Raw genomic sequence first — 24,617 nt, forward strand, 5'->3', positions numbered from 1 at the left:
CGAAGTCGTTTCTACCCAAACGAAGTAGCAAAAGCAAGTAGCATGCTAGCGAGAAATGGCTAGTGTGCCGCCACCAGCACTTTTTTTTTTTTTTTTTTTTTTTTTTTTTTACATAGTAATGTTCAACCATAAAAGAACGCTGCGTGACACAGGTCCGTAGGGACATCATTAGAATTCCTAAGATAATGACCGCATAGACCGTGTGTATGTGTCTTTCACTTATCACCATTGTCTTGGATCACGTGCTGGCATAGTGATCGACAGCTAATACCCTTTCGCAGAGCCCAATGTACGAGTATGAGTAATGCTGGGACCTTGGAGGAGAGAGGAAAAAAAAAAAAATCAAGGAAGACGGTAACGGCTCGTGGTGTCAGCCTGTGTGTGCGCGCGCGCACGTGCGTGCATACATCCAGAGTCTACTGGAATGGATTCTTTAAGACATTTGTTGTCATAATCTTAGGCCCCCTCTCCCCCCCTCCCCTCCCCTCCCCTCCTTCCTCTCCCCCTTTTTCCCCTCCTCATCATCTCCCACCTCCCCTTCCCCCTTCCCCCTTCCCCTCCTCCCCTCCCCATCTCCCCATCTCCCTCCTTCACCCCCCTCCCGTACTCACTCCTTGACACTCCCCCTCCTTCACTCCGTACTAGCACCCCCCCCCCCCCGGCCGTCATAAACTCCCCGTCTTTTGGCACCTAACCAACAGTACACCCGCTTCTTCGTGTAGGATAGGTTACATTAGGTTACGTTCGTGTAAGTTAGGTTACGTATATGTGTATCTTTGCCAATCACTTGCGCTTCTATCCATGAGAACTATCGCGCCAGTAATGAAATATATATATATATATATATATATATATATATATATATATATATATATATATATATATATATATATATATGCGTTCCTCTGGTCCGTAGGGGTGTCACAAAAAAAAGAAGAAAAATACAACAAAATCTGTTGTAGTCGGTATCATACACAGGGACTTTAGTTTAAGAATAGGTTAGGTTAATGTGAATTAGGTTAACTTGGAACAAAAAATAAATGTAGTAAGACAGTTTTCCAATTTGCATACGACGCATACAATCATAAAAAAGTAATAAAAACCATTTTGGTCGGTTTTCTTTTTTTTCTACAACTTCCATTTTCTTATATTTTTGACTTCTTTCTCGTCTACATTAATTTGATAATTACGTTTCTTTTTTTTATAACCAAAGTTTTGTATTTAGTTATTGTGTTATCTTTTAATCTGCGTGGATGTGGTACAGATAAGAGTAAAAGGGAAGAGATAGGCAGTATTTTTGTGAGAAGAAAGATGGATGTGTTGGCTTTGAGTGAAACTAAGTTGAGAGGGAGGGGCGATTGTGAGTTTGGGAGTGTAGTTGGGAGGTTCTCAGGAGTGAAGAGAGGACGAGGGAGAGAAGGGGTGGCTATACTAGTAAGTGAAGAGATAGGTAAACGTGTAGTGGAGTGGAAGGAGGTTTCTTCAAGGCTAATGTGGATGAAGGTGAAACTGGGAAAAGAGATGTGGGTTTTTGTAAGAGTGTATAAGGAGGATATTTTGGATAGATTTGAATGACTGCATAGAGGGATTAGGGAGAAACGTCACTGTAGTAGTATTGGGAGACCTTAATGCTAGGGTAGGAAATGAACCAATAGACGGAGTGGTTGGGAAGTGTGGAGTTCCAAGAAAGAATCGTAGTGGAGAGTTGATGATGGAGATGTGTCTAGAGAGTTGATTATAGCAAATACAGTGTTTCGGAAGAAAGTCAAGCATAAGCACACATGGGAGAGGGTGGTGGATGGAAGGGTGGCAGAGAGAGCGTTAATGGATTAGGTAGTGGTAGATAGGAGTATAATAGGAAGAGTTAAGGATGTACATGTTCTAAGGGGAGAGTGGGGGATATCAGATAATTTTTTGGTGGAAGGTAAGTTGAAAGCGGAGGATAGATGGAGAAAGAGGAAAAGGATAAAAGATAGGGTGCTGCTTAGAGTGAACTGCTTTATTGAGAAAGAAAAGGAGAAGGAGTATAAGAAGAAACTGAGAGAGAAGTGGGAGGGAGTGAAGGATAGAGTAGAACTAGGAGTGGAGGAGGAAAGGGTATGGTTCAAGGAGAGAGTCACAAGGTGTGCAAAGATGGTGTGTGGAACAAGGACGGCGGGAGGAAATAGAAGGAAGGGTAGTGAATGGTGGGATGAGGAAGCGAAGAAGGCTGTAGAAGAGAAGAAGCGAGCTTTCACAGATTGGTTACAAACTAGGACGAGGGAATCATATGAGAGGTACAAAGAAAAAAGAAGAGATGTAAAGCATAAGATAAAGGAGGCATACAGGAGAGCAGATGTGAAATGGGGAAAGAGTATGACAGAAAATTTTGAAAGTAATAAAATGATGTTTTGGAAAGAATTTAAAAGAGGAAGAGGAGGCGAATCAGGTAGAGAAGAAAAGGTAAAAGATGCAGATGGAGAGATAATAATGGAAGAGAAGGCAGTAAGAGGAAGATGGGCAGAGTATTTTAAGGAGTTGCTAAATGTGAAGGAGGATAGGGAGGAAAAGGTAGTTGCAGTGGGAAGTGCTAAGAAAATGAGAGTGATGAGTGAGGAAAATGGAGGAGAATTAAGGGAGGATGAAGTGAAGGCAGTCGTTAAGATGATGAGAGCAGGTAAGGCACCTGGTCTGGATGGATGCTATGCAGAATGTCTGAAAAAAGGAGGTACAGTGATGGTGGACTGGCTGGTGAGGTTATTTAATGTCTGTTTAAGAGAGGGTAGAGTGCCGGAGGACTGGAGATGCCTGTATGGTTCCACTTTACAAAGGAAAAGGGGACAAGTGTGAGTGTAGTAGTTTCAGAGGGATTAGGTTGTTAAGTGTAGTTGGGAAGGCTTATGGGAGGGTCTTGATTGAGAGGATTAGGAGAGGAACAGAGGGAGTAATTGATGAGGAACAGTATGGGTCTAGGACAGGTAGGGGTTGTGTAGATCAGATTTTTGTGGTAAGACAGATATGTGAGAAAGCTATAGGAAAAGGTAAGGATATTTTTTGGGGCTTTTATGGATTTGGAAAAGGCTTACTACAGGGTAGACAGGAAGGCACTGTGGGAGGTTTTGCAGATATATGGGATAGGAGGACATTTTTTAGGAGCTGTCAAGAGTTTTTACGAGAGTAGTAGAGCATGTCTCAGGATTAGAAATGGAGAGAGTGAGTGGTTTGAGGTAAAGGTGGGACTTCGTCAGGGATGTGTTATGTCACCCTGGCTGTTCAATTCATACATGGATGGGGTGGTACGAGAGGTAAATGCAAGGGTAGTGGGTCAGGGATTGGAGATGGTTAAAGAAAATGGAGAAAAGTGGGAGATAAGCCAGCTGTTGTTTGTGGACGACACTGCGCTTGTAGCAGGATCAGAGGAGGGATTGAGAAAGTTAGTGACAGAGTTTGGGAAAGTGTGTGAAAGAAGGAAGTTGAAGATAAATGTGAGTAAAAGTAAGGTGATGAGATATACAAGGGGTGAAAGTAGGAGCAGACTGGAAGTGAGCTTTAAGGGTGAAAGACTGGAGGAAGTGGATAGTTTTAGATACTTGGGTGCGAACGTGGCAGGAAAGTGAGAAATGGAAGTGGATTTAGAATGTAGATTGAGAGAAGCAATTAAATACCTTGGTGGATTAAAAAGTGTAATGAGAAATAGACATTTGGGAATGGATGCTAAGAGGAGATTATATGAAGAAGTGATTGTGCCGACAGCCCTGTGTGGGGCAGAAACATGGAACATAAGAGAGTAAGAGAGAAGGAGTTTGAATGTGTTTGAGATGAGGTGTCTGAGAAGTATGATAAGGGTTACTAGGCAGGATAGAGTGAGAAATGAGGAGGTGAGGAGGAGAACTGGTGTGGAAAGGGAGCTGAGAGATAGGGTTGATGAAAGAGTATTGGGATGGTTTGGACACATGGAAAGAATGAATGAAGAAAGACTAGTAAAAGAGGTGTGGAAGGCGGAGGTGGAAGGAGTGAACATGAGGGGGCGACCTAGGATGAGATGGATGGATGGGGTAAAAGGGGCTTTGGGGAAGATGGGAATGTCCGTTGAGGAAGGATGGGAGAGGACAGAAGACAGGGGTGAACGGAGAATGGTTGTATATGGAAAATGTTGTGATGCATGAGGTGGAATGGGTGGGGGGTTTGGGGGAGAGGGAGTATGTGTGAGAAAAAATTGACGCAGCCCGAAGGGATTTCTCCCCGTCTTCTCCTTTTCTGCATGAGGGGACGGAGAGGGGGGTCGTCGATTTAATGAAGCGGCCTTGTTGTGGATGTGCTGTGTCTTGCGACACTGCTTCTGACCCAAGGCAGTGGACAATATGCAGGGATGACCCATCATCCAGGAGGTGCCAAGATAAGAGGGAGGGAAGAGGGTGGAGGGGGGTGGAGTGTGATGGGGATGGATTGGGTGGGAGTGGTTTTTATGCCTTTGCATTTTGGCTACCTCCCTTGTATGGGGGAAAAGGGCCTTTGGTATATGTATGTTATTTTCTCTATCAATTCAGTCCCATACATACATTCTGACTGCGAAAACGTAATCTCTACCGCTACACAATATATATATATATATATATATATATATATATATATATATTAAGTGTGTGTGTGTGTGTGTGTGTGTGCGTATCACTGATGAAAAATATAGCAGCACATTTGTAAATCAAAATTAAAACCACAGTTGGAGCAAAAAAAATTGCGAGTCTATGTATTTCGACTGTAAGCTACAGTTCTCTTCAGCAGTACAGAAAGAGAGTGGAGTACTATACTTACATAGCACTCTCTTACAAAAGGAGGGACAAGGGAAGGACTAAAGGACGCCTACCCTTACTCGAATGGTGTGTTGGTGATCAAAAGTCCTGATTTTATGTCTAGAGACCACTGCTCCTTTGAAATGTTCTTATTTGGAATATATTCTATTAATGTGGATTCCACCATTTTCCTCCTGAACCCACAGCCAGATTTATATACGAGAGCAGCTTTGTCCCAGTCGAGACAGTGATTGAACTGACTCACATACTGAAACGCTGCTGAACACTCTTGCCCGTATCTGATCGAACGTTTGTATTTACGCTCGTGGTGTCCCGCCTTTGTATCTCGCAGTGTCTAGTTTGCTATTAAAATCCGTGTGTGGTTTTAGCACACACTTTTGTTTCGTCCAGTTTGTTCCAAGTGTCCACCACTCTGTGTGCAAAACTGTTTTTCTTCAGATCTCTTCTATACTTTTTTGAGTTTGTGTTCTCCCTGTCTGGCCAATGCGTACTAATCAATCCTTACATGGGAACGAATAGATACCTGGATTGTGTTCTCCTTTCAACCTTTGATGAACATCAACTACTTTTTTTATTCCAGTTGTTTCTTCTGCTCCGACTGTGGTTTTAGTTTTGATATATGTATGTACATGTGTGTATATATATATATATATATATATATATATATATATATATATATATATATATATATATATATATATATATACAGTAAATTTTTCTATGAGCTGATGAAAATCGCTTGGCGATATTTGATTGTTATTATTATTGTTATTGCAGTTATTATTATCATCATTTAGGGTCGAGCTTATTACTGATGAAACATATCCGACTGGGTGTCTCCTCAGCTGAATGGAATCGCGTGGGGCGCCGGCCAGAGGAACTCTCCCAGCGCAGGATCTCGACTGATACAATTGGGAACTGATGAAGAGCACAATAGCAGGGTCCCACGAGCTTAACGAGTGCGCATGCGCAACTTCCTGTTTTATTTCTTTATTTTTTGTGTAGGGGGGGGGCTAGTACCCACGAAGGGGTTACCAAACTGAGATATTTTCCTCCAACGTCGTACCTCCAACCTCCATTTGAATAAGTAGAATCGGACTTTGTTTACGGAAATCTAGAATTCTCTAAGAACATTTCAACAGTTTGTCTAACACTCGTATAGGTTTACAATATCATAGTATATAATTCACTTTTGTTATATATGACAGAAAGATAATTTGACATTTGGAGATTTGAAAATTCAAATGTTGTAACCGAAGTCGTTTTCACTCAAACGAACTCTCAACGGTCGGCGATGGTGAAGCTTAGGTTACCTCAGGTCAACCCAGGTCAGAGGTTGGGGGCCATTGCTCGGAGCAGACATCTTTCCTAAAGCCTCGTTTACACGGGGCAAGTCAAGCGTGAAAGTTACTTGCTACAAGTTACTTGCCGTATGTATATGTTTGCTTGAAGAAGAATAGGGCAACCTGCTGCCCAAGTTTCTTTGTCAAGTAGATGTTTACACACGGCAAGTGACTTGCACACTTGACTTGCCTCAAATTGTGCCAGGACTCGAACACACGCCCGAATTCCCCTCTGAGTAAGGGTCCGTGCGCAAGAATCGACCAAAAAAAAAAAAAAAAAAAAAAAAAAAAAAAAAAAAAAAAAAAAAATGACTGATTTTACGGGCGGAACAGGTGCTGGAGGTGGACGGTAACGCCGATAAATCGGAGGTTGGAGGAAAAATAGCCCAGTGTGATAGCCCCTGAAGCGAACCCAGAGGGCAAGGCCGTGTATTGAATAATTTATTCACTGTAGTGGCCGGGTCGGGGGATGTCGCATTGTGATCTACGGGAGACCAAAATAATATAATGAAAAAAAATAGATAAGTAAATAAAACAAAATGAAAGATAAAAAAATAAAATAAATTGAAATTAAAATAAAAATAGTATCTAAAAAAATAGGTCATTATTTTCGTCTCAGCCAAACTAAATTATTCCATTCACCTCATTCGGACGCAGCTTAGGTCACCTGTGTGTGCGTGTATTTACCGAGTTGTTACATACAGGATAGGGCCCCGTCTCTCCGTTCTCAATGATCCATGTTGACTTTAGATTGACCCCTCCTCTGTTATTATTATCATAATTAGTAATAGTATTATGTGTGTGTGTGTGTATATGTGTATGTGTTTGTGCGTATGTACGTGTGTGCGTACGTGTGTGTGTACATATGGAGTCGTTACGATATTAATACATATTAATTAGATATAATGAGATCGCTTATAACACTTTTGTTCGTTATTATCATTATCATAATTACTATCAGGGTGCATTTAATTATATATATATATATATATATATATATATATATATAGATAGATAGATAGATAGATAGATAGATAGATAGGTTCGCTTACTCAACTCTTTCGTCCGACTGTGGTGTTAGTTGTGATTTACAAATGTTACTAAATTTCTCACCAGTGATATATATATATATATATATATATATATATATATATATATATATATATATATGTATGTATATATATATATATGTATAATATATATATATGTATAATATATATATATATATGTATAATATATATAATATATATATATATATATATATTATTGTACTTCATTTCATTAATTATGGGTCCCTGCACTATAAGAAATAGCTTGGCGAGGCTTCCTTTGGGTTGTGAATGTTTCTGTCAAATTTGCGAATATTCAAATATAATGTCGACAGCACTGGAGAATATATTTTTTCACAATTGAAAGTTTTCTATGCAGTGATGTACTTTTGAACACATTTGTGCACTTGTCTCTCTCACTACGCTAGGAAGCGCTTAGAAGTGTCATAGCCATGTACAATGTAAATCATTTTTCCACTTTTATTTTGCAACGTCAAAAAATATTCATGCAATGAAGTCGTTTCACAAAGTTCATAATTACAAAATTAATTGTTCATCTCAATAATATAAAGAAATTATAGAATGAACACTTGTACTTCTGTCACTTAGTTCTTTACATAACTTATGGAAAAAAACTTTGGAAATTGACGGAAGAATTTTGTAAACAAAAATTCATCTGAATTTGAACGCGTGGGGGCGGAGCTCACTACTGGGCGGGCCTTGACGTCATGTCGACTCGGCGGCTGGCACAACACTGAGTGAACTGAGACAGACACACAAACACACGCACTGCCATACTTAACCTCACCTTCCCTCCCTCCTTTCCCCTTCCTCCTTCCCCTCACCTCCCCCCTTCCCCTCATTTCTGAATCACTATTTTTCCTCCAGGTTGTCCCTTCCCTTCCCATCTTCTCCACCACAATCAAGAAGACAAAATTATGTTTATATGAAATAAGAAGTCCAACCGCCTATATCTATTATTTAGTTGATTTAGTATGTTATTAGGAATAACCAGTCATTATTTTTACTGGGTTAAGATTTATCCTCAGTTAAAGAAAAATAGTTTTAATTTTTGACTGGTCCTTTGGGGGTGCCACTGTGTGTGTGTGTGTGTGTGTGTGTGTGTGTGTCTGTCTGTGTGTGTATGTACTCTCTCCCTTCCTCTCTCTTTCTCTCTCTATCTTTCATGCTATTTTTTCTTGTCCTTTCTCTCATTCCTGTCTACCATGTTTCATCAGCTTCCTTCACAAGCCAGAACTACTAACTAAACTAGAAATACCTTTAATTAACTAACTCAACCAAGAGACAAAATATTACAATTCTCGCAACAGGCGATGGGAAACAACAACCCACAACAACAACAAGAACCACTTCTTCCTCTCCTTCCTCCTCCTCTTCTTCCTCCTACTCCTCTTCTTCCTCCTCCTCCTACTCCTATGCTTCCTCTTTCTCCTCCTCCTCTTCTTACTTTTACTCCTCCTCCTCTTCCTCCTACTCCTCTTGTTCCTCCTCCTCCTTCTCCTCCTCTTACTACTCTTCTTCCTTTTTCTCCTCCTCCTCCTCTTCTTACTTCTCCTCTTCCTCCTCCGACTCTTCTTCCTCCTCTTCCTCCTACTCCTCTTCTTTCTCCTCCTCCTGTTACTCCTCTTCTTTCTCTTGCTCCTCCTCTTCCTCTTCTTCCTCCTCCTCCTCCTCTTAATTGGGAACATTACCTTCATTAGGAGCAATTGAGAAGAGCACTGGAAACGGTGACTAAGACGACAAAAGCACCGAAAGCACAGAATCAACAACCAGGATAAATAACATTAATAACACTTCAATAACGGCGGTCGACATGACGTCACGTCATAATAACAAAGATGACGTCAACAACGGGGCTGAAGTGTCACACGTATCAATAACAATACCAAGAGAAATAACGACAATAACGATTTCATCAATAACAACGAAAACTGCGTCATTAATCGGCACAAGAAGGAATCCAGGAACTAAGGAATAATAACAAAATAAAACTAAGATATAAAACAATAACGGTAGCAATCAATGACATAGAAATAATAATAACAACAACAGCTCGACAAATCACCGGATGTTCAATAACAATCACGATAACGGGAATAACAACAACGATGATAAATAACATCAACTCGACAACAATATTAACCATAATAACGAACACCGACATCATCAATAACAAGCTCTTTTCATGTTATTGTTTTCCTTGCGCCAGGTGATTTCAATCACGTAAGAAATAACAGGGTTAATAACGATTGGAGTAAGAAATTTTGATAAATAACTTCATAAATAACAACAATGTCAATAATAACAATAACAATATCTAAACAGCCAAATATATTTAGTTTAGTTTTTCTATATATTTCCAACATAATATGTTTTTTCCAAATTTTCTGTTTCTTCTTTGTTTCTCTTTTGTCTGATCTACGATTAATATATAGACTCACTGAATTACCCATTTCTATATATTCTATTTTTTCTATTTCCTAACTGCTTTTGTACATTCTATTTAGTTAACAATGTCTTCAATATGATTTAACTATGATATTTTATCTCTGACTAGTTTACCTGACCTTTGGTATACTTTAGAATTAATTCTATTATAACTTCTGATTTGGGTCATCTTAGTTCTGGGTCTCACGAGTTTGTTTTTCATCAGTGGCTGATATGACCCGTTTCTTCACACATTTGTTATCGTCTGAAACCCACATTTCTGACTGCGTGGCTAATCTATTAATGCAATTCAATACAATAAAAACAACTGGGCTAAAGTCGATATGAAATGTAGAAAATAACTATGTCATCAATGACATCGAAAATAACAGGTAACGATGATCGCCAGAAGTATCAATGACAGTTGCGGTAACACCAATAAAAAGAAAAAAAAATAACAAACTCTAGCAACAACACATCAAAATTAACGAAGACGTCATCATCAATAACAGTATAAATAACGTCAATAAAACAAGGGAAAATAACAGCAACAACGTCGACGATAACAACTTCATCAATAACAAGCACAGTCACATCAATAACAAGGAACATCAATAATGAAAGTATAAACCTTAACAGGTATTACACTCTCAATAACAAAGAACAATAACGAAAGAAAAGGGGTATTTCTTCTTAAAACAACAACAGATAATAACAGAAGTCACGCGATCAATAACGACCTCACCAACAACGAAACTATAAAACAACAACTAGTTCAGCTAAAATAACCAAGGAAAGGAACATCAATAACGACAAGCACATCGAGAACAACCAAGGAAATCGGTATCAATAACGAAAAATAACATCGAGAACAACCTGTAAATAACAATAACAGGAAGAACTCGGAAGAACTCCAATCCTTCTTCCCTCAAGGAACAGCTGTGTTCTCTGGAAAGAGGAGGAGGAGAAGGAGGAGGGGGGAAGAACAGAATTCGAGGAAGAGGAGGAAGAAGAGAACTCAAGGAGGAGGAAGAGGAGGAGGAGAGGGGAAGAACATAATTCGAGGAAGAGGAGGAAGAAGAAGAGAACTCAATGAGGAGGAAGAGGAGGAGGAGGAGGAAGAACAGAATTCGAGGAAGAGGAGGAGGAAGAAGAGGAAGAATAGAACTCAAGGAGGAGGAGAAAGAGAAGGAGGAGGAGGAAGATCAGAACTCGCGGAAGAGGAGGAAGAGGAGGAGGAGGAAGAAGAGGAAGAACAGAATTCGAGGAAGAGAAGGAGGAAGAAGAGGAAGAATAGAACTCAAGGAGGAGGAGAAAGAGAAGGAGGTGGAGGAAGATCAGAACTCGAGGAAGAGGAGGAGGAGGAGGATTGCATTCTCAGCTGCAGGTGCAGTAGTAGCATCAGCAGCATCTCACATCTTGTTGACATTTTCTTAATTTCTCGTCTGGTTACCAGTAATTGTGTTCATTCATGCCTTTATATATATATATATATATATATATATATATATATACACATATATATATATATATATATATATATATGTGTGTGTGTGTGTGTGTGTGTGTGTGTGTGTGTGTGTGTGTGTGTGTGTGTGTGTGTGTGTGTGTGCGTGCGTGCGTGCGTGTGTGTGTATGTATATATATTACGTCCTTGCTGTAAAAAATAACCTATTTCACCTCGTTTTCGCGAATATGTTTTTAACAGCTGCAGTGAGGGATGTCAGCAACCACGGCCGCCACCAAGACAGCTGTCAGGACGACCTTATTTCAGAATTGTCAGCACTATCAGCCTTCCCAGCAAGTCGCCCTGACTGGCTCTCTCTTTTCGTTTTCTAAAAAGCCTTAAGAAGTCAGCAAAACTATCAGCAAGCATTCGTTATGGCCTGTCAGCATTACCCTACGAACCCCAGTCTGGAGCTGTCAGCACTCTTCGAGACGTAAACAAACCTCCACTGTTGTCCCTCACTGATTCTGTCAGCAACCACCCCGCAAGGGCAACTGTCAGTGAGCTGTGAGCGGACAATCTTCAAGTGCAGCTGCCAATTACTCCATTCAAGTCCGGAGGAGGAGGAAGGACAATGTGGAGCAACAACACTTACTTACAAAAGAGAGAAAAAAAAAAAAATCTGCCCCATACAGCGTGTGTGGGTGTGGGGTATAATTATTCATACAGTTTTATTCCTGTAAACGTAAATTCAAGTGAAAATAAAAGTCAAATTGATCTCCGCTCTGGGAAAGAACAATGTTCATCCTTCTGCGGATGCGAGTACGAAAACCTCGGGTAGTTCAGATTTTTTTGTATTTATTTATTTCTATTTTTATTTGTGTATTGACACGGTGGCTGACTATGTTCTTCAGTGTCATGATGAAATCTGACACTAGATCAAAGAAGGTTAAGTTATTAAAACAGCTCCGAAGTCGAAGAAGGGACCTGTGAACAAAGAATTCCTCTCTTGCTCAGTTATCAAACCACACACACACACACACACACACACACACACACACACCTAAGTGGCACAACGAATTCAAGCGACAACATTTGACAAGAACGACAACGAGACATGTGAGATCCAGATAGGCCTCCTGGCGCCAGCCACAATAAAATGAACAAAGACGCCCACTAGACGAAGGAAATGTTTTGGCGACAGAGAGGAGACCTCGGGGGGGGGGGGGGTTAGTGGCAACCGTAGGGGGTCGGCCTCGAGTGCCAAAAACGTGACACTCGAGTCTTAGCAAGTGCGCTCCTACTTGAGGCAGAAAGAAAAAACAAAATAGAAAATGAAAGATATATGTCCGCTTCTCAGCTGGCCCTACTCACCAGGAAGATTCACTGTGCATATGTCACTTCCATCATAAGAGAGAGAGAGAGAGAGAGAGGATGCAGAGATTACTATTAACTTGAGAGAGGGAAAGAGAAAGAGATGATAGAAACATGACTAAAGAGCATGTGAGAGAGAGTGAGAGATTGGTTGTAAGCAGCTTTAGAGAGAGAGAGAGAGAGCGAGCATGCAGAAATTATTGCAAATAACATGAGAGAGAGCATGCAGAAATGATTGCAAATAACATGAGAGAAAGAGAGCACATACACAAGTGGTTGTAAACCTAAGAGAGAGAGAGAGGGAGAGGGGAGAGAGCACAAGTAGAAATGAATGTAAACAACCTGGGGGAGTGAGAGGGAGAACCCAGCCGGCCATCCCCTGTGGGCAGGGGGATGTAAACAAAGTGGGTAGCGGAGGACTACATGGACCTTGCAGAGGACAAACCAAACAATAGGAGTCGAGTGAATGCAGGAGGAGGAGGAGGAGGAGGTGGGGTGGGATCTTGGAACAAGGATATATGAGCCCAAACAAAATGGATGAAGAAAATAATAAATAGACAAATAAGTAAACGAATAGATAAATGAATATTTTGATTTCTGGACTTTTTAAGAATCGTGTATCTCATCCACCCGTGACCCGAGTCCGAAGCAGCTTACCTGTGCGTCGCCAGCTGTTGATGGATTTTATATTGTTTGCAATTATTTCAAAGGCAATTAATTCATATTTACCCTGAAACAAACTAAAGGGTAATATAATTTTACTCAAATGGGTTATTGAGTAGTGTTCCCCCGATCTCTGATATAGGAGGAAAAGAGAGAGAGGAGAGAGTGCTGAAGAAATGAGGAAGAAGCAGTAAATGTGACGGCACAGTAGGCTAGCATGCTGCTTGCTTTTGCTACTTCGTTTAAGAAGTAACGTCTTCGGTTACAATATTCTAGACTAAAAACATCTCCACAATGCGTCTAACATTCGTATTCTAGATTTAACTTCTCTTAGTTCGTGATTCAGCTTCTCAAACGCAAAAGTAATTTGACATTTGAGAATTTGAAAAAAATCGTAACTGAAGTAGCTTATACTCAAACGAAATAACAAAAGCAAGTAGCATGCTAGCGAGAAATGCCTAGTGTGCTGCCACATATAATAAAGATTATAAAGAGAGTGAAGATCATGTGGAATAATTTTACATAGGGTTCGATCTCGGACCCCCAGAGTAAGAAGTCAAGACGCTAACCACTACAAAAAGTGTGTGTGTGTGTGTGTGCGCGCACATGTGTATGTCTAACATCGTACACAGTCATCATAACATTTGTTTACTTTAGGAGGAAATATAAACATTATGACGTCATAGGGAGTTGTGCCTTCTCATGACGTCATTTCGCTAGTTTTCTTCCCGCACAGAATAGACCTGTTCTTGTGTCGCCTTGTAGGAACGCATTGAAGGAATGGAAACGCGGGATGCGAACCTTCTTAGATCATAAAGGTGAGGTGTATACATCGGGAGACGCTTAACATCGGCCATACACGTCATATTTGTCCTGTGAGAGACAGTGAAAAACAATACTGAACGAAAACATAGAAAGCATTTTGTTTTTGCTTTTGTTTTATCCAGTTATCTATTTATTTGGTTATCATACATTAATTCATTTTTTTATTCATTTATTTATATGCTTGTTTATCTATTAATTTCTAAATATTCTAAATATTAGTGGTACATTGGTAATATGCACTTTGTTGAGAGTTCTACAAAAATACATGCATAAAAACGGAGTCAAATTGAAAATTCAAATTCAATCACTGAGAACTGTATATTCACCAGAAATATGTATAAATATTCATACAGTAGTGTTTGTCCAAGAATGTATATATATAGTGCCCTATATCATTTATACATAAGTCAGGCACTCGCTCTACTGACTAACGCAAAATTCAAAATAAACATTACTAAGTTGTATAGATTATTTATCAAACGCAGCCTGCACAGGTTGCAACGGCCACCCTATGCAGCACTGCAATAACAACTTTGAAAAGAAAAGCGAACAGAAGCGACCAGCAGCAATAAAGCAAGACCAAAACAATGGAAACTAAAAAACAATACGCACCAGTCATAAAACAGATGGACCGCCTCCGTCGACAAATAAGTCAGCAAGTATAGCAAAGACGACAAACAACGTAAAACAGTTCATTGTATGATTGTTATGTTTTCTTTATAAAAAAAATGCAAATATCAGATGGAATACTAACATACAGTAAATATGATTCACAAAAATTAATATATAAATAAATAAAACTATCTAGCCTTCTTTTGTACTGTCACGCTCTGTCGTAGTATTTTGTTCAACTAGATTCTAGAACTCAATGCGATCAATCTATATAAACAAAACAGACGTAGTAGACTCAACAAGCAGAAGTGTTTCATGTGACTTTATACCTGCAATAGATATAACGACATACAGAAGCAGAGGAGATAAAGATCACAAGGACACAGTCATCAAGCGAGTATGGACTGGTGGCGTACACAAGAATCTCGACATACCCCGAATTCGAAACAAACTCTTGGAAAAAAAAAAGTCTGCCCACTCGACATTACAATGCTTTAGAACCAAGAGGATAAAAAATAAAATAAAAAATAGATAAAATTATATATATATATATATATATATATATATATATATATATATATATATATATATATATATATATATATATATATATAAAGGTGATACAATTGCATGCACAGAAAATTGAATAAAGGTGAAGAACGAAGTTAATGACTTTGGAGGCGACATGACGTCATAAGGCTGGAGCGACGCCACGAAATCGCGGCAAACACACAAACACACGGAATCAACAATCACAAGTTTGCGTAACACAATACCAGGGGAACTGTCCCTCACCTGACTTCTCCTCTCCATCCCCTTCCTCGTCTTCCTTCATTATTTGACATGCAAATACACCTTTTGTTGTTGCTGTATTAATACAGTTATGTTAACATGCAATGAACAGACATAATAAATACTATATATTATACAGTTAAGAATGTTAAGACAGTTTTCCGTACAGATGCATCGATTCATGTGAACATGGAAACAGCACGATCAGACTACATAAACTAGTTTGACTAAGTGGGTATCCGGGAGCATAAATATTTAAAGTAGGAATTAGCAACGTAGTTTTATTGTTATATTTAATCTGACAGAAATTTTTCTAAACTTGTTAAATGATTGGATAATAATTCTTTCAAATCATAGTGGATTTATATTATCTCACAATAGAGCCATTTTCGTTTCATAAGCGGTTTAATAGTGCCTGGTGATGTACTTATTTATATTACCGCCGAATGTCCCTGAGGGATAGAAGCGCTGTAAGCTAACCCATAACTACAACTTGCCATGTGACAAACAGAATAAAACAAAAACACTTGTGTATGTTTACATACATACTATGCAGTGTACATCAACCTTGCTGAGGACTATGCTCAGATTTCATTCGAGCACGTCACACGTGTAAAGTAGCACGCCAGACAGCCAGCACGTTCTATGTAACACGACCCGAACGGCGGGGAACGAGGCAGAACGGCTGAAAGTCCACAACGTCACAGCAGCGGCGGGTACAATTTGAATACGAGTGTCGTCGGAGTACATCTGCTATTTGCACATTCATTCGTATTTGTTTATTTAATCATCATTCATTTACATATTCATTAGTTGATGTATGTTTTTATTTATTTGTTTAATTATAACTACCCATATATTCCCTTCTTTGTTCCTTCGTTTAATTATTAATGTATGAATTTATTCGTCTATTTATTAATCTGTTTATTTGTTTATTCGTGTCTGCATGCCTTGTTCTTTGGCTAGTCGGTACTTCATCTGAATACAATGTATTTTACCAGTAAAATTATAAGTTTGCCTTTTCGTGCATCCATAACTTGATAAACATTTCTATTTATTTCTGTTTTTCCATTTAATAATATTGAATATAATTTCTTAAGTGACAAGATTTTATAGCGAACAATTAATTCAGTCGTGCCGTTGCAATAGAGGTAGCCAGGGTTGCCAACAAAACTTACTTGAGTAATAGAGAAATGTTTTATTTGAAATCTAGAATATGACCGATAAATTCTAAGTTCGTTCGATTTTTTCAAGTCGTGATTTGTCTTGGTTTTATTAATACGTTAAGTTGTTATTTGTAATTGTGGGAAAGGCATGTCGTCCCAAAAATGCGAAAAAATAATACATGAATAAAGAAATTATGAAACGCCTCGGGGATGAAGGGCAACCCCCGTTTCCCGCCATACCGCTCGGTTCTCAAAAGCATTGGAGCAAGGCACAGCGCCCCGAAACTCCATCCGTTTAAAATACAACTGATGAAATGGATGAGAGGAACACCCATTAGGGCCACGGCGCCCATTCACCATCCATATCCGTTAACTCTATTTTTTACATTCTCTCCCTTTCCTGCTCGACAGACATTCCGTATACACGCAAAGCTCCCTTCACTCCGCCCATCCACCTCATTCTCGGTCTTCCTCTCAAGCTCACTCCAACCACTCCTGTCCATCTAAAATGGACAGACAAATTAAGAAATAAATATGTAAATTAAACAAATAAATTGAGACAGACAAACAAACAAATAAATATAATTTAAATATCCACGTGTAATCCAGAGGAGTTCATTTTGTACATGTATGGCCTTACAGTGTGATTCACCATGGTCTTGGATCACTTGTTGGACTCGTGATAGACAGCTACTACTCTCCCGGAAGAGAGTTCATGTATGACCAATCTATGGGTAATGCTGTGACCTGACACACACATACCCAACTCCCCGCCCACGAGAGTAGGAGTAACGGCTCGCAGCGCAGCGATACTGAAATTATTTCTGCCCTGGGCGGGAATCGAATTCGGACCGCTGAGTTAGCAGTTGTGAACACTACCACTGCGCCGTCGAGCCGCAGTGTGTGCGTGTGTGATAAAGGTACACTGTGAATAGGAAATGGAGACAGAAGAGGTCATTTTGTGGTCGTCTTCCCGAAAGATGATATGAATCGTCCACGTGACACAAGATTGCATAAATATCCAACGCATGGGCAGGCGAAGTTTGGCTCACTTTGGAGAGCAGTGGACTGCGAATGGCTAATGACTGAGTACATATAGCGTGACGTCACACGGTTGTGGGACCGTGGGATGACGTCATGTCATCAGAATGTTAAACATCATAGGATTAGAGAGCCCGTGCGTTATGACGTCATGTCGCCAAAATTACAAAGGTAGGGAGAGACGACGTTTTGACGTCACGGCGCCAAAGCGGTAAAGATCTTGGAATTGCAAAGCCCTGCGTTATGTCGTCACGTCGCCAAAGCGGTAAAGATAATGGAACTGCAAAGCCCTGCGTTATGACGTCATGTCGCCAAAGTCTCAAACGTCTTTGAGCGAGAGAGAGAGAGAGACCGTGTTATGACGTATGTCAGTCTCAAACGTCTTTGAGCGAGAGAGAGACCGCGATACGACGCCATGTCGTCAAAGTCTCAAACGTCTTCGAGCGAGGGAGAGACCGCGTTATGGCGTCATGTCAGTCTCAAACGTCTTTGAGTGAGAGAGAGACCGCGATATGACGTTATGCCGTCAGTCTTATCCTCTCAGTACTAGGAAGACTGCATTATGACGTCATGTCGCCCGTCTTTGTGGGCTAGAGAGACCGTGCAAAGTAGAAAGCAGATGGACTGTTGATAACACCGTTGCGTGGCGATGGGGCCTGATAGGGGATCGAAGACAGCGTATCAACATGCGTAACTGAGCCTAAGTCAACTACATTATATAATTATACACAAACATTTCACTCCTTATCTTTCGCGTGTCATCACGCCCTGTCTTGTAGTGCTACTGCATTGAGTTTTATTGTAAATTAAAATATTGTTGGTTCATTATTGATAACCCCATTTGCTCTGGCTATCTTAAAACACTAAATGCGACGGATTTCGTCCTCTGCTGAGCGCCTCCTGGTGTGAGTTCCTCGGCTTACGTTTCTTCATATCCAGCGAAGTCTGCGAAAGTCCTAAGTTATTATGACTCATTCCTGGGAGTAGTTGCAAAGGAATTACAAAGGTGGAGCATGCTGACAGGAGACCTTTTTGGTCCATATCTAGGTCGGATGCGAAAGAAAATCATAATGATAATAAATGAATAAAAACTATAATAATGTAAATAACAAATGAAATACATAAATAAATGCATAGGTATAGTTAAATAGTAAACAAAAAGGTGAATAGAAAATAATAATAAATTGACATATAACTAATAATAAATGATAATCAGACAGACAAATGATAACAAAACAAAAACAAATAATATAAAATAAATTATAATCATTACAGCATCTTGCTTAGGTGTTTATCTAAATGATACTTAAAGCTTCGAACTGAACTACATTGCACTACCTGTGCAGGAAGTTTATTCCATTCATTAACTACACGGTTGGCAAAGTTGTTTCTACCTACTTCCAAATTGAATCTATTTCCGGAGAGTTTGAGACCATTGTTTCTTGTCTGATTCTCATTCAATGTGAAATTTTGTCACTTTTGATGTTGTCAATTCCCTTTAAAATCTTAAAGACCTGTATCAAGTCACCTCTGAGTCTACGCTTTTTTAGGGAAAACAGATTTATATGTTTTAGTCGATTTTCGTATGATTTATTTTTGATATTTGGAATCTGTTTTGTGGCTCGTCGTTGTACTTTTTCCAATCTGTTAATGTCTTTAATGAGATAGCATATTTCAAATGTGCACGAACTAACGTTTATATAACTTGTTAATGATAGATAGACTTTTAAAATCAAAAGATCGCGCAATCAGTTCTAGAATCTTATTTGCTTTCTCTGAGGCTAAAATACACTGCTTGGATGATTTGAGGTCGTTACTGATAATTACGCCAAGATCTTTTTCACTATCCACTTTTGTTAACGAATTTCCAAATAACTTGTAATCGTACTTACTGTTATTTTTACCTATGTGCATTACCTTAATTGTGTTAAATTTCATTAGCCATTTTCCAGACCATTGCTGTAATTTATCTAAATCTTCTTGAATATCTAATTGGTTTGAGTGATCATTTGCCACTCCGCACAGTTTTGTATCATCAACAAATTTGGAAACAGTAGATTTTAGTCCATGGTCTATATCATTTATATATACTATGAATAGAAGTGGCCCAAGAACGGAACCCTGAGGAACTCCACTTGTAACATTTTTCCATCTAGAAGTTTTTCCATTTAAAACAACTCTCTGTTTTCGACCATTCAACCAATTACTAGTCCAACCTAATAGGCTACCACTTATTCCGTGTAAAGCTAATTTAGTAAGTAGTCTTTCGTGTGGGACGGTATCAAAAGCTTTTGCAAAGTCTAGATATATTAAATCTATATTGTTTCTTTTGTCATAATTCGAGATAACTGTGTTGTAGAATTCGAGTAAGTTAGTCACGCAAGAACGTTTCCGTCTGAAACCATGCTGGCTATCATTTATCAAACGGTTACTTTCTAAATGATGTTCGATAGCATCTCCGATGATAGTTTCCATTATTTTTCCTACGATTGAAGTCAAACTTTTTGACCTGTAGTTATTTGGTTTCTTTTTGTCACCTTTTTTGAATATGGAAGTAAAGTTAGCTATTTTCCATTCTCTTGATACATCCCCGGATATGATATAATTTTTGAACATAATTTTTAATAGAACAACAATCTCATTTTTCATTTCCATTAAGTTTCTTGGATGCCAACCGTCAGGCCCAGGTGTTTTATTAACTTTGAATTTATCTATACACCTTTTAATTTTTTCTTTTGTTGTATTTACCATAGTAAGTTTACCCTAGACAGGTTTCAGTTTGAAGTTCACTTTGAGGTGTTTCGTTTACGAATACCGAGCTAAAATAATTGTTTAAGATATTACACATTCCTTCATTTGAATATTTAAGTTCACCGTCAGCAGATAATAGTGGAGCAATGTGATTCCTAACAACCTTTTTATCTCTAATGTAACTATAGAATTCTTTGGGATTCTCTTTGAATATATCAGTGATGTTCATTTCGTTTTGTCGTTTTCTTTTTCTTATTGTCTTTTTTAAATCTCTCTGTATTGATACATAACTTTCATAGTCATTAGATGCACCCGAGCACTTATATTTCTTATAAGCCTGTCTCTTTTTAGCAATACCTTTTTCAGTTTCTTTGTTGAGCCACTTTGGGCGAGCCTGATTTGGGGGACGTCTGTCCTTAAAAGGAATGCAAGTTTGAATCATCTTAGTGAGCATATTTTGAAATATTTCCCACATCTGATCCACAGGTCTTTCGTTTAATTTTGCCTCCCAATCTGCGAAAGGAATTCATTTTAAAGGGTTTTACTTATTTGTTTGTTAAGGACTACTATTATAAAATTATAATAGTAGTCCTTGTTGTTTGCTTATTTATTCGCTTACTTTACTCCGGCATCCACTTTACGTATATTTTCATATTTCCTAGACAGACACCAGAATCACTTGACAAGAAATCCAGGCTAATAATAATTCATAAGATATATACTGATGCAAGCAGTGATATAAAAAAGATGAGTTATCCCCGGTGAATGACCACTGTTACTAGACAGCTAGTATCTGTAACCCTTGTCCGTTGCTGAGAGGACTGTTTCACCCTCCAGGCGGTAGATATGCAGTGATAAGGGCCAATGTAGCTCTAGGTCGGCGGCTGAGAAACACGCTTTGTTGACATTTTTCCCGCCTCACCCGGTTCGCATTTCATAATAATTTTATGATAATTCACGTGGTCTTCTAATGCCAGGAAATGCTTATAACAAATAGAGTTAATATAGTATATTCCAATAACAGAAAATATTTATATTTTTTTTTATTCACGCTAGAAGTGTTTTAGAAGGAGGCGTCCAAGTTGGAAGTCCAGATTCTAGAGGGAAAACCACACAGGTAATAGTGGGTCCAGGATCAAAATAATTTTTTGGGCCTAACCTGAATTTTGTAAATATAAATGACGCTTTGGGGGCTAACTTGAATTTTGTAAATATAGATGACGCTTTTAAATAGATGTACTCTATAGCACGAATACGATGATTTTGAATATAAACTTAAGTAGTGTTGTCACTTGATTTAGTTTCAAAATATTGGGCAAAAGTAATGCTTAATCTTATATTTTTAAACTCAATTATGTGTTGATTATCTTTCCAATTATTCTCACTGAAGTGTCTTATTGAATGCTGGGGGTAAATACCACTATTGTTTTCTGCCACACACCTCTGGTAACAAGGTAATGTAAGAACAAATTTAGTGGGGGAGGAGAGGGACTGAAGCTACCCCCACCTGCACGCAGGGGATAGGAAGATGATATTGAAAAGGCGGATTCGTCTCGGGGAGAAGACCCGGCAATGTGGAGAGAGACTGCGCAAGTTAGGCGTAGATTAGACTGACCAGAAATCCACCAGAGTAAGAGAATGCCTTAGGCAATTCGATTCAGTCTAGGAAGTGTATTTAATTGATTTTTTATTTGTTTGTCTATTAATTTATTTTGCAACAAGTTCATCGAATTGAGTTTTCATAATTACTATTGTATAAGTCTGTCTAATTTCAATAAAACAACCTGGTACCATTCTAATCCATAAAAAAAAACAAAGATGGCAATGGACAGGGAGAACTGTAATCACCATAGAAAATGGGATTTACTCTGCTTTTGAAGAGAATGGATGTCTATGTTGATAGATTCAACTAAATGTGAGTGGAGATGGTTCGGGCTTGGATGACGTGAAGACACCACGTTCTCCTGAATGGAATTGACTGAGACAAAACAGAATATAGTGTGTAGAGTAAGTGTGTGTTTACCTGTTTATTGGAGTCTACATGAAAGGTGTGTTGAAGAAACTATTTTATGAGTCACTGGCACATCAACCTCATTATGGACCACAAAATATACGTGTTTACCGTGCGTGGCATCCCTGTATGATCTGGAGACGGGAGTCCTGGAAGCTGAGTAATACCCCAGTACAGTGGTTGTGCTAAGGCACGCCCTAAGCCAAACAGCTACCGCATGGGTCGCCACCGCACGGCCAACAGTTGTCTTCCTGGGTACTAAGATTGTGGAAGGCATGTAATATTACGAGAACGTTACTTGGGTTATGATGCCAAGGGAGTGGGACCGATAAATGAAGCTCAATCTGGTTTGTTGGCTTTATTCTGGTTAATGCGCGAGCGACGGCTTCTGGATCAGGCGGTCGCCCGAACGGGTCGACCCGACCCCAAGGCCTAGCAGAGAAGGACTGGCCCTGGTTACAAGAGCAGTCTGTTTATATACATAGTCGACACTGTCGGCGTTTCCAAAAGTAGCGAAGGACACAGATTCACAGAAACATGGCTCGGCAGGGCTGAGATTGCGCTTTCATGAGGATACAAATACCAGTAGTACAGGCGTAATATTGGCTTAATCTGCACAATAGTAATATGAGGTCGAAAGCCAGCTATTTCTACACAGCATATAGATTCCTTGACCACCCACGTGCTGTCACGGCGATACTGTAAGCCAAAATATCTTGTAGACGCTCATGTGGGACATCACAGGAAAGTATACCCTATCAAGACCTGTAGAACTGTTGGGTTAAAAAGTATGTTTAAAACGCTTAGTCTCACCCCCCCCCCTTTTGGGTTTTGTAATGGGTGGAGTAGGGAGTGGATATTGAAGTTTGTATAAATGATATCCAGCCATGGCGATTTTGGTAGGGGTGGGCTTGTAACTTACCCTATCAAATACTGCCTAGTATGAGGATGGCCGGGGTGTTGTAAAGAGGCACCATCACGTCAAGCCAAGCACGGGGTGAACCTCCGGCGGGCTCTCCATGTGTACGACTGAACATCCTTACTTTTTTTTTTTTTTTTTCAAGAGGAGAAGGAGCTGAGAAGCTAAGCTGAGGAGATCGGGCAGTGGAGAACTCGGATATGCTGCACGTGCCCTGGAGTATGCGGCCATAGTCTCGTAATCGGCTCGAAGTGTCTGTCGCCCTTGAGGACCCTGAAGAACGTTGGTGTACCTTCAAAGATAGTTGCCGAGGGGTGCGCTGGAAAGCGTTCAAGGTCGAGGAATGGCGTAGCGTCGCGTGAGAGGTTGGATGATATAGAGGTGAGCCATGCTGACAGATTGGCTGACCATAAAACAATACAGGACTCCGAAAAGGGGGTTAATGAGATGTATATGAGGGGAATCGTTGAGAATGTCGAGAGCCATCTCAACGCGAATGACCTCAGACGTGGTTACTGAGCCCTGAAGAAACTCCGCTCTAAATATGTGGCCCAGGTCAACACTGTCCAAATACTTTGAGCGAACGTGCATGGATGACCCTTCGATCGGCCAGGCCCACCAGACCGGTGGTTGGATGTCGGTTACTGATCCACCGATGAATGAGACTCCGCCCTCTATGACTGAGGTCGGAGACGCTCTAAGTTGCAGGGTGGAAATGCAGTTGGCATTTGCAACGTCAGCGTGAATGATTTTGAGTAATCTCCCAAGTTTATCTTTTATTCAGTCTCTCCTAGTAAATGATTCACAGAGCTGACTGCTGAGTGAACAGCGAAGAACATATGATACAAGACAGAACAGTGTGTAGATTAGGTGTGTATGTGTCAATATGTGCTACACTTAGGTACTGAGTCCGAAATCTAGTGTTTCCACAGAAATAAAACAAGTTTCCTTATATTACTGATCTTCTATTACTATCTTATATCATTACGCTTGACTTCAACACTGTCGTATTCTTCCGGATGTTTTATCTTCAAATTCTTAACCATGTTACTAGTGTTACCACTGTGTACAACTCTTTCTCCACAAATATGACACAACATGTTCTCTGAGGTTTCATCCCCATCGTTAAAGTATGCCCACACTGCACTTCGCTTTCTCACGTTTCTTGAGGCCATTGTCACTGTTGTTTAATAACCAGAATGCTTTCTTTCTTTACCTGAGAATAAATGTGGCGGTTACCAGTATTAAGACCTATTCTTGTACACATTAATTCATGTACAGCCACAGGTAAAAGGTACACAGCTCCCAGTATGATTCAAGATCTTCCAGAAGGACATGCCAGCTGGAGAAACCATTATTTGGGATAAAACTGGCTTGCAATAGTCA

At 39.6% G+C, this 24,617-nt stretch overlaps 1 protein-coding gene across 2 annotated transcripts in view; it reads right to left on the bottom strand.

Moving 5' to 3' along the window:
• Positions 1-7,946, bottom strand: part of LOC143034415 (lysocardiolipin acyltransferase 1-like) — a 35,797-nt gene extending 27,851 nt beyond the window's left edge. The window contains exon 1 of one of the 2 annotated variants that reach the window (XM_076200430.1): positions 7,890-7,946. The gene's annotated coding sequence lies outside the window, so the exon portion shown is untranslated. The remainder of the gene's footprint in view (positions 1-7,889) is intronic. The other variant, XM_076200431.1, reaches the window with a different exon arrangement.
• Between the last annotated feature and the right edge of the window lie 16,671 nt (positions 7,947-24,617).

The sequence above is a fragment of the Oratosquilla oratoria genome, chromosome 17 (genome assembly GCF_046742065.1).
Source record: "Oratosquilla oratoria isolate Oo_2021 chromosome 17, ASM4674206v1, whole genome shotgun sequence".
NCBI classification, from domain to species: Eukaryota; Metazoa; Arthropoda; class Malacostraca; order Stomatopoda; family Squillidae; genus Oratosquilla; species Oratosquilla oratoria.